The 6,819-nt window shown below is 41.1% G+C and overlaps 1 long non-coding RNA gene and 1 other non-coding gene across 2 annotated transcripts; both read left to right on the forward strand.

Annotated features, from left to right (window-relative positions):
• The first annotated feature begins 958 nt into the window (after positions 1–958).
• Positions 959–6,171, forward strand: LOC121928615. The gene is made up of 3 exons (XR_006103530.1): positions 959–1,009; positions 3,845–3,965; positions 5,823–6,171. It is a non-coding gene; the product is annotated as an uncharacterized LOC121928615 (long non-coding RNA).
• Positions 4,367–4,500, forward strand: LOC121930241. The gene has a single exon (XR_006103890.1). It is a non-coding gene; the product is annotated as a small nucleolar RNA SNORA5 (small nucleolar RNA).
• Positions 6,172–6,819: the final 648 nt, after the last annotated feature.

The following is a 6,819-nucleotide window of genomic DNA, read 5'->3' on the forward strand; positions in this document are numbered from 1 at the left end:
GTACCAGCCCCTTCTTTTCCGATCCGTGTATGAACTCCATGGTAAGGGAGGTGATATAAAGTAAAATGTGGTCTCCTAAGAGAAGCCATAGTAATCCAGGAAGGTAACAAACCAGATAGATGCGACTCCCAATTCCAACCTAGATGTTTGGGGCTTAGGTCTTGTAAACAAAAACAACCTGGAAGGCCAGAAGGTCTTTACCTCTTCTGAGGGGGATAGATTGGGACTCGACGATTACTTGTTGGGGCCAGTGATATAAATGGCTCTGTAGTTTGTTATTGTTTGCCTTCAGGTTTTGGTGTATGGTTTGTGTTTACTTGGAGTGCTAGGAATTTCATCTTTGAAGTCTTAGACATAACAAAGTAGTTGTTTTAACCTTGGACGGTGAAATCTACACAGACACATATAGTCTAGTACTCTGTTTGACCAGTGCTTTGTTACAACATATTTGCTGAGTTCCAAGCCGTTGAAGAAAGGTTTGTGCGTATTAACTAGAAGCAACAAAAGGCCTATTAGTTTTTGTGGGGTTTTCAGGCTATGTGGCCATGTTCTAAAAGAGTTTATGTCCTGATGTTGCCTAGAACTGGCCACTAGCCCGAAAAAACCCACACAAAAACTAAGGATGGCCGGCCCATGACCAGCCTTCGACTTCACAAAGGCCTATATACTGTTTTGTTTAAAATACTGTATTTACTGATTACTATATCTTTGCGTGTTGTCTTTCGCTTTCAAAATAGTGTACTGGTCATTGGTATCAACATTTTGATAACCTGTATCTTTTTGTCCCACAACAAACAGTGTCACATGAGACTTATCAGCTGGAACTGAAATAGACTGAGCCATACAGCTCCAAATACGTATGAAAAAGTACCTGTGGGTTTGGCACTTCAGAAATCAGTGGTCTATCCATCTCATCCAGGCCATTTTGCTACTGCAGTCGACAGGTCCATTCTTGGCCTTTTTTCTGCAACCCTTTGTCCTGAACTTGGGTTTTCAGAAAACCAAAAAGGTTAGTTAAGTTGAGATAACTTGAGATAATTCTATTCCAGTCAGATTCTCTAACTACAGATGGTTCCTTTATTTAGCATCCATCTTGTGTTCACAACTGTATTGGATACAACTATGGCATCCCTCCCTCCCCATCACTGGTAATCTGTGATTGTGGGTCTGGAATGGTATGATGAAGGTACAGTAAAAATGGGGTGCAAGGTGTCAACAGTGTGGTACAATAGCCAAAAACCAATACAGTTCTAGGCTGCATCAGCAAGAGTATAGTGTCTAGGTTCAAGGGAAGTGTTAGTGCCACTTTTCTGTTTTGGTCAGGCCGTCACCATGGATACGTGTCCAGTTCTGGACACCACAATGAAGAAGGATGTGGACAGGAGGAGTGTATCCATAGGAGAGTGACCAAAATGGTGAAGTTCTGTAAACCAGTCTTATGAGGAATGACTGAGGGGAAGCTGGCAGTGTTTACTTGGAGAAAAGAATGAGAGGTGACATGATAGCGAAGAGAGGCATGTAGAAAATGGCCAGCTTGCTGCGCTCGAGACGAGCTAGATCATCAAACATTGGATTCGAACTTCAGGAAAAGAGACTAGAAAAAAGAGGAAGAACTTGGTTTTTTTTTATGTAAGAGCTGTTCAGCAGTGAAATAGATAGCCTGAGTGAATGGTAGATTCTGCACCTTGGCAGGTATTCAAACAGAAGTTGGGGGCATCTATCAGGAGTGCTTTTGGTTTGTGTATTCCTGCAAGTCAGGGGGCTGGACTAGATAGCCCTGTTCCCTCCAACTCCTGAGATTCTGTGTATTTTATATGGTGGACCATGGACCACAACAGTGCGTCTGTAGTAGGTTTCCTGGTAGAAGGAAACAGTTCCAACCAGTGGCACATTGAGAACAAAAGTGACAAGTCTGCCACACACATATGTGGGCAGTGCTCCCTCGGGTTACGAAATTAATTCGTTCCGCCGCCGCTTTCGTAACCGAAAAGCATTCACAAGCCGAAATGCCATAGGCGCAATGGGGAAAAGCCCGGATTTCGTGCGAAAAAGCGCCGAAAAGCACCAAAAATTGTTTCGTAACCCGAAATAACCTTCGAACCCGGAACAATTATTTTCAGGATTTTTTTCGTAACCCGGAAATTTCGTAAACGTGGGTATTTCGTATCCCGGGGTACCACTGTATATATTTATATATTACACTAACAAATGTTAGTGAAAAAAACCTGAGTTGACTTTCCACAAGTCATGTAGTACGTACTTTAAGTTGTTACTAAATAAGGAAACTATCTCCAGGTGAAAAGCCAAGAGCATATCTGTCCTGAAAGCACTGACACCCCCCCCCCCATTCTGTCATCCATCCAGTAAAGAGTGTGGCACAAAACAATTTGCCTGCTGGGATTTATAGTTGGTGTGGTTTTCCTTGCTTCATCCTTTGATACTTGCTACATGTACTACCGTTTTACCCTCAAACATCCACAGGTCAATCAAAACCATAAATTTGACTCCCAGACCTTGACTTATACATGAAGTTGAGCTATAGTAAGTATAACCGTAGTTTGAGAATCAGGGGATAAAGACCATACTCTGGAGAAACATGTGTTTCCTGTGCAATACTGCTTAACAAAAAAAATTGGTACTAGTGGCCAAAAATAAACATGGGAAAATAGGGATAATTGATGTGTTGCAAAAAAAAAAGAGCAGTTCAAACATGTTTTGGCACACTTTAGTTAAGAAGTCAAATTGCATTTGTGCAAGAAAACAAAGAAGTCAAGTAAATGTGCATTAAAAAAATCAGAACCTGCTAGAGACCACTTGAAGGTTCTTCCAAATGGCATCTCGGGCGATGTTTTCATTCACTAGCCTTCAGTAACAAGTTCTAGAGGCAGCTGGTGTTTACAATACAAAATACAAATGCGTGTTTTTAAATTGTGCGGAGGGATTGTGTTATTATTTACTCACTGTGTTTATTTTTTATTGTAACTCCGCCCCGTCCTCTGGGGAGAGGCGGGCTATAAAATATTATATTATTATTATTATTGTCTTATATTATTACCTGCCTGTTGTAACCAGGAAGAAATAGCTACAGAGTATAACTACAACAGATTCCCATCTTCCCAGCTGAGTTTTATTCTTACTGCTTGTAAAAAGGAGCTTCTTGGCTGCTTGCCACACTGCAGAAAATGCATTTGGATGATGGTCGGATGCTCAAGCAAAAGCCGATAGCAAAAGAAAATGGAACTAGAATGAATCGCTTAAAATGAGGAAACTAGAATGTGAAGAACTACTTAAGGACTGAGGGAGTTTCAGTCCTTTCCTACCATCTCCTTTTTGGGGCTATTTGTTTAAATAATAATAATAAGATTTATTTTTATCTTGCTTTTCCACCAATGATCAAAGCGGCTTACAGATTAAAATAACATAAAAATACATCACTATCAATAAACACAATGTAAAAATATCATATTAAAACTATTACACAGCCAGCTTGGTTGAATTGATCCAAAAACATTGCGAAAATCGTTACAGATAGGGGAGATGCGCTACTATCACATCTCATGGGGGAAAGCTTGTGAAGAAAAAAGGTTAAGGTTCTTCTGAAAAAGATCCAGGGAGGTGGGGGAATGGAGCTCGTCGGGAGATTGTTCACATTTTTGGGGCCGAGATGGAAAAGGCCCTTTGCGAGGTCATGCCATATTGCGCAGTTGGGACCTTCGCAGATTCTTCCCGACTGACCTGAGTGTGTGGGGGGATTATATGGCGAGAGGCGGTCCTCCAAGTACCCTGGGCCCAAACCATTTAGGACTTTAGCTTGTTTCTTTTCTTGCTCTTTCTCTCTCTAAAGGAAGCTGAATTTCCACCAGAGAAGATGGCATTGTATTGGGATAGCCTGTAGAAATGTGCCTGTGTCAAGTTATCTGCTTGCTTTAAATGTCTCATCATTCCCCTTTTGTGGCCTTGTGCAGGTGAGTGGCAAAGGAAGGACTCTGGTGGTCTTGAATGATCACCTGTGTGGTTGCAGAGCTCTGGGGAAGAGCTTTGATACTTGGGAGCAGGCATTGGATGGATTTGAGACATCATGGCGCAGTTTAGCAACTGGACCTGTGTCCAGATGCTACGTGTGGCCTAATTGTATAATGAAGGTTGCTTGTTTGGCTACGTGGGCAATGTCAAACAGTGAGCCCCATTTAAAGAAGGGTTGTGTTTCAGACAAATCTTAATCACACATGTGACAGGTTGACTCTCATGCCACCATGAAGAACCAGTTTGGCTCATGCTATATTTGAGAGTGACCTTCATTCACCTAGGACTGTTTCATGCGACCCTGCTCAGTTGCCCCTTTTCATTTGGAATCAGGTCTCCCTAATGCAGCCTTGTCAAATTTGGTGCTCACCTGTTGAGTGGGGAGGACCAGCCCTATGGCTGCCACATAAAACTGTAGTTCATGGGCCCCAGGTCTTTGTTGTTTGATCTGGGGATAAAAGCATGCTACAGATAAGCACAGTGTCTAGATACTGGGGCTAAACATAGCCCCCTTTGACTCATTCTGCTTCCCAAAATGCATCGCAAAGGCAAACCTTGGAACCTTTCACACTACAGAATTTATAACACTGCACTGCCATGGCAAGGTCCTATGGGATCATGGCGTTTATAGTTGGTGAAGCACTAGAGCTCTCTGGCAGAGAATTCTAAATGCCTCTTTCCTTAAACGACAAACCTCAGGATTCAACAAGGTTAGCATGGCAGTTAAAGTAGAATCATAACACTATAATTGCTCAGTGTGAAAGGCCCCCAGAATTATTCCCTGACACTGGACATCTGACAAGCCCTGGTTACCTGTAAACTGCACAAGTGGCAAATATCTTTAAAGATGATATTCCAACACTATTACAGGGATAGATTTGTAAGATAGGAAGGCTCCTTGATGACAACAATAAAGCTTCCACAGCACATAATTACAATACGGGTTGAATCTCCCTTATCTGAAATACATGGGACCAGGGGTGTTTGGGGTTTAGAATTTCATTGAATTTTGGAATACCTGTATTTGCATAGAAGTACAACGAGATATATTAGGGATGGGGGACCCACAAGTGTCAACGTAAAATTCATTTATGTTTCATGTGCACCTTATACACATAGACTGAAGGTAATTTCATACACTATTTTTAATAATTTTGTGAAACAAAGCTTGTGTACAATAAGCAATCAGAATGCAAAGTGTCACTATTTCAGCCAACCATGAAAAAAGTGTTGGTTTTTGGAATATTTCAGAGTTTGGAATTCCAGATAAGGGAATTTAGAACTCTGTGGAATCCTGGGAATTGTAGTACAGTGGATTATTTGGAATTGTCTGCATAGAGCTCCAGTGCCTGCCCAAACTACAGATCCCAGGATTCCATGGGATGCAGTCATGGCATTTAAAGTGATCTCAAAAGTGTTGTAATTTTGTAGCACGGAAAAGACTCAAGGCTGTAATCTTCTACCCCACTGAAGGTTTTTCTTGGTCAGGTTTCTTTGGAAGAGCTTTGCCATTGCCTTCCTCTTAGGCTGAGAAAGTTTAATTTGCTCAGGGTCACCCAGTGGGTTTTCATGGCTGAGCGCATACTTGAACACTGGCGTCCCTATAGTCGAACCCTCAAACTTGACTCTCAAACAATACTCATACCATGTTGACTCTCTTAAGAGCTGTCCCTATATATGCTGCCTTATTCATTTAATTTGAAACCTTACTAGCAATATGTCTTTCAAACACTGGGCCATCTGGATTAGCAGTTCTCTGTGGGAGAATTAAACTCACTTAATAAATCTTTTTGTAACAGATTAAGAAGACTTCTTATTGGTTTACTTCGCAAGTTCTAGTATCACATAGCTTTATAATGGTGGACATCATTGATAATCAGTCTGTGAATGACCTCTGATGAATATATGCTGAGGACAAGGAATTGGTTGGATATGAGTTGCAATATCATCACTAATGAACACAAACAGCTGAACACATCTGGTAGCTTCAACTGGATTTCTTCATTCCCTTGAAATGGTATTTTGAACACAATTGGCTCAGTTCTCATTGGATGAAGCTAATTTTTACATTAAAAAGAGCAAACTTTTTTGATATTGCTGGATTTGTTCCATTAATAATTTTTTGAATAAAAATTGCATTTGATTTAATTATTTATTTATTTACTTGCTTATTTACTTGACAGGGAACCTAAAGTGATTTATTCCAATTTATTGTTCAGTTGTGTTAAGGTGACCTGATCAGAGTACCGTATTTTCCGGCGTATAAGACGACTGGGCGTATAAGATGACCCCCAACTTTTCCAGTTAAAATACAGAGTTTGGGATATACTCACCGTATAAGACTATCCCTCTTCCAACGCACGCCAAATAAAAATTAAAAAACATCAGATTTGAGTTCAATATTAATTCAAATGACATGCAGGTACTTAGCAAGAAATCTTGTTGTATACAAAGTCTGCTTGGATTGGTCAGCTCTCCCTGCCTACCCAGCCTTTCCTGTCTCCAAGATTATCAGAGCAGTAGTTGCTTTCATACGATCGTCACATATGGTGGGGATGTGGCTGCAGCCGTTTTTAAGCTCCCCCCACCATATGCGGCGACCGCAGATTCTCCAGTCTGGCTTGGAAGTTTCAGCACCTGCCCTATGACACCCGGCGTATAAGACGACCCCCGACTTTTGAGAAGATTTTCCTGGGTTAAAAAGTAGTCTTATACGCCAGAAAATACAGTACATATGTGTATTATTAGAACATTCCTTGCAGTATCAGAGAGCCAATGTGGTGTAGTTTTTGAACA

This window comes from Sceloporus undulatus, chromosome 4, assembly GCF_019175285.1.
Source record: "Sceloporus undulatus isolate JIND9_A2432 ecotype Alabama chromosome 4, SceUnd_v1.1, whole genome shotgun sequence".
Taxonomy (NCBI): Eukaryota; Metazoa; Chordata; class Lepidosauria; order Squamata; family Phrynosomatidae; genus Sceloporus; species Sceloporus undulatus.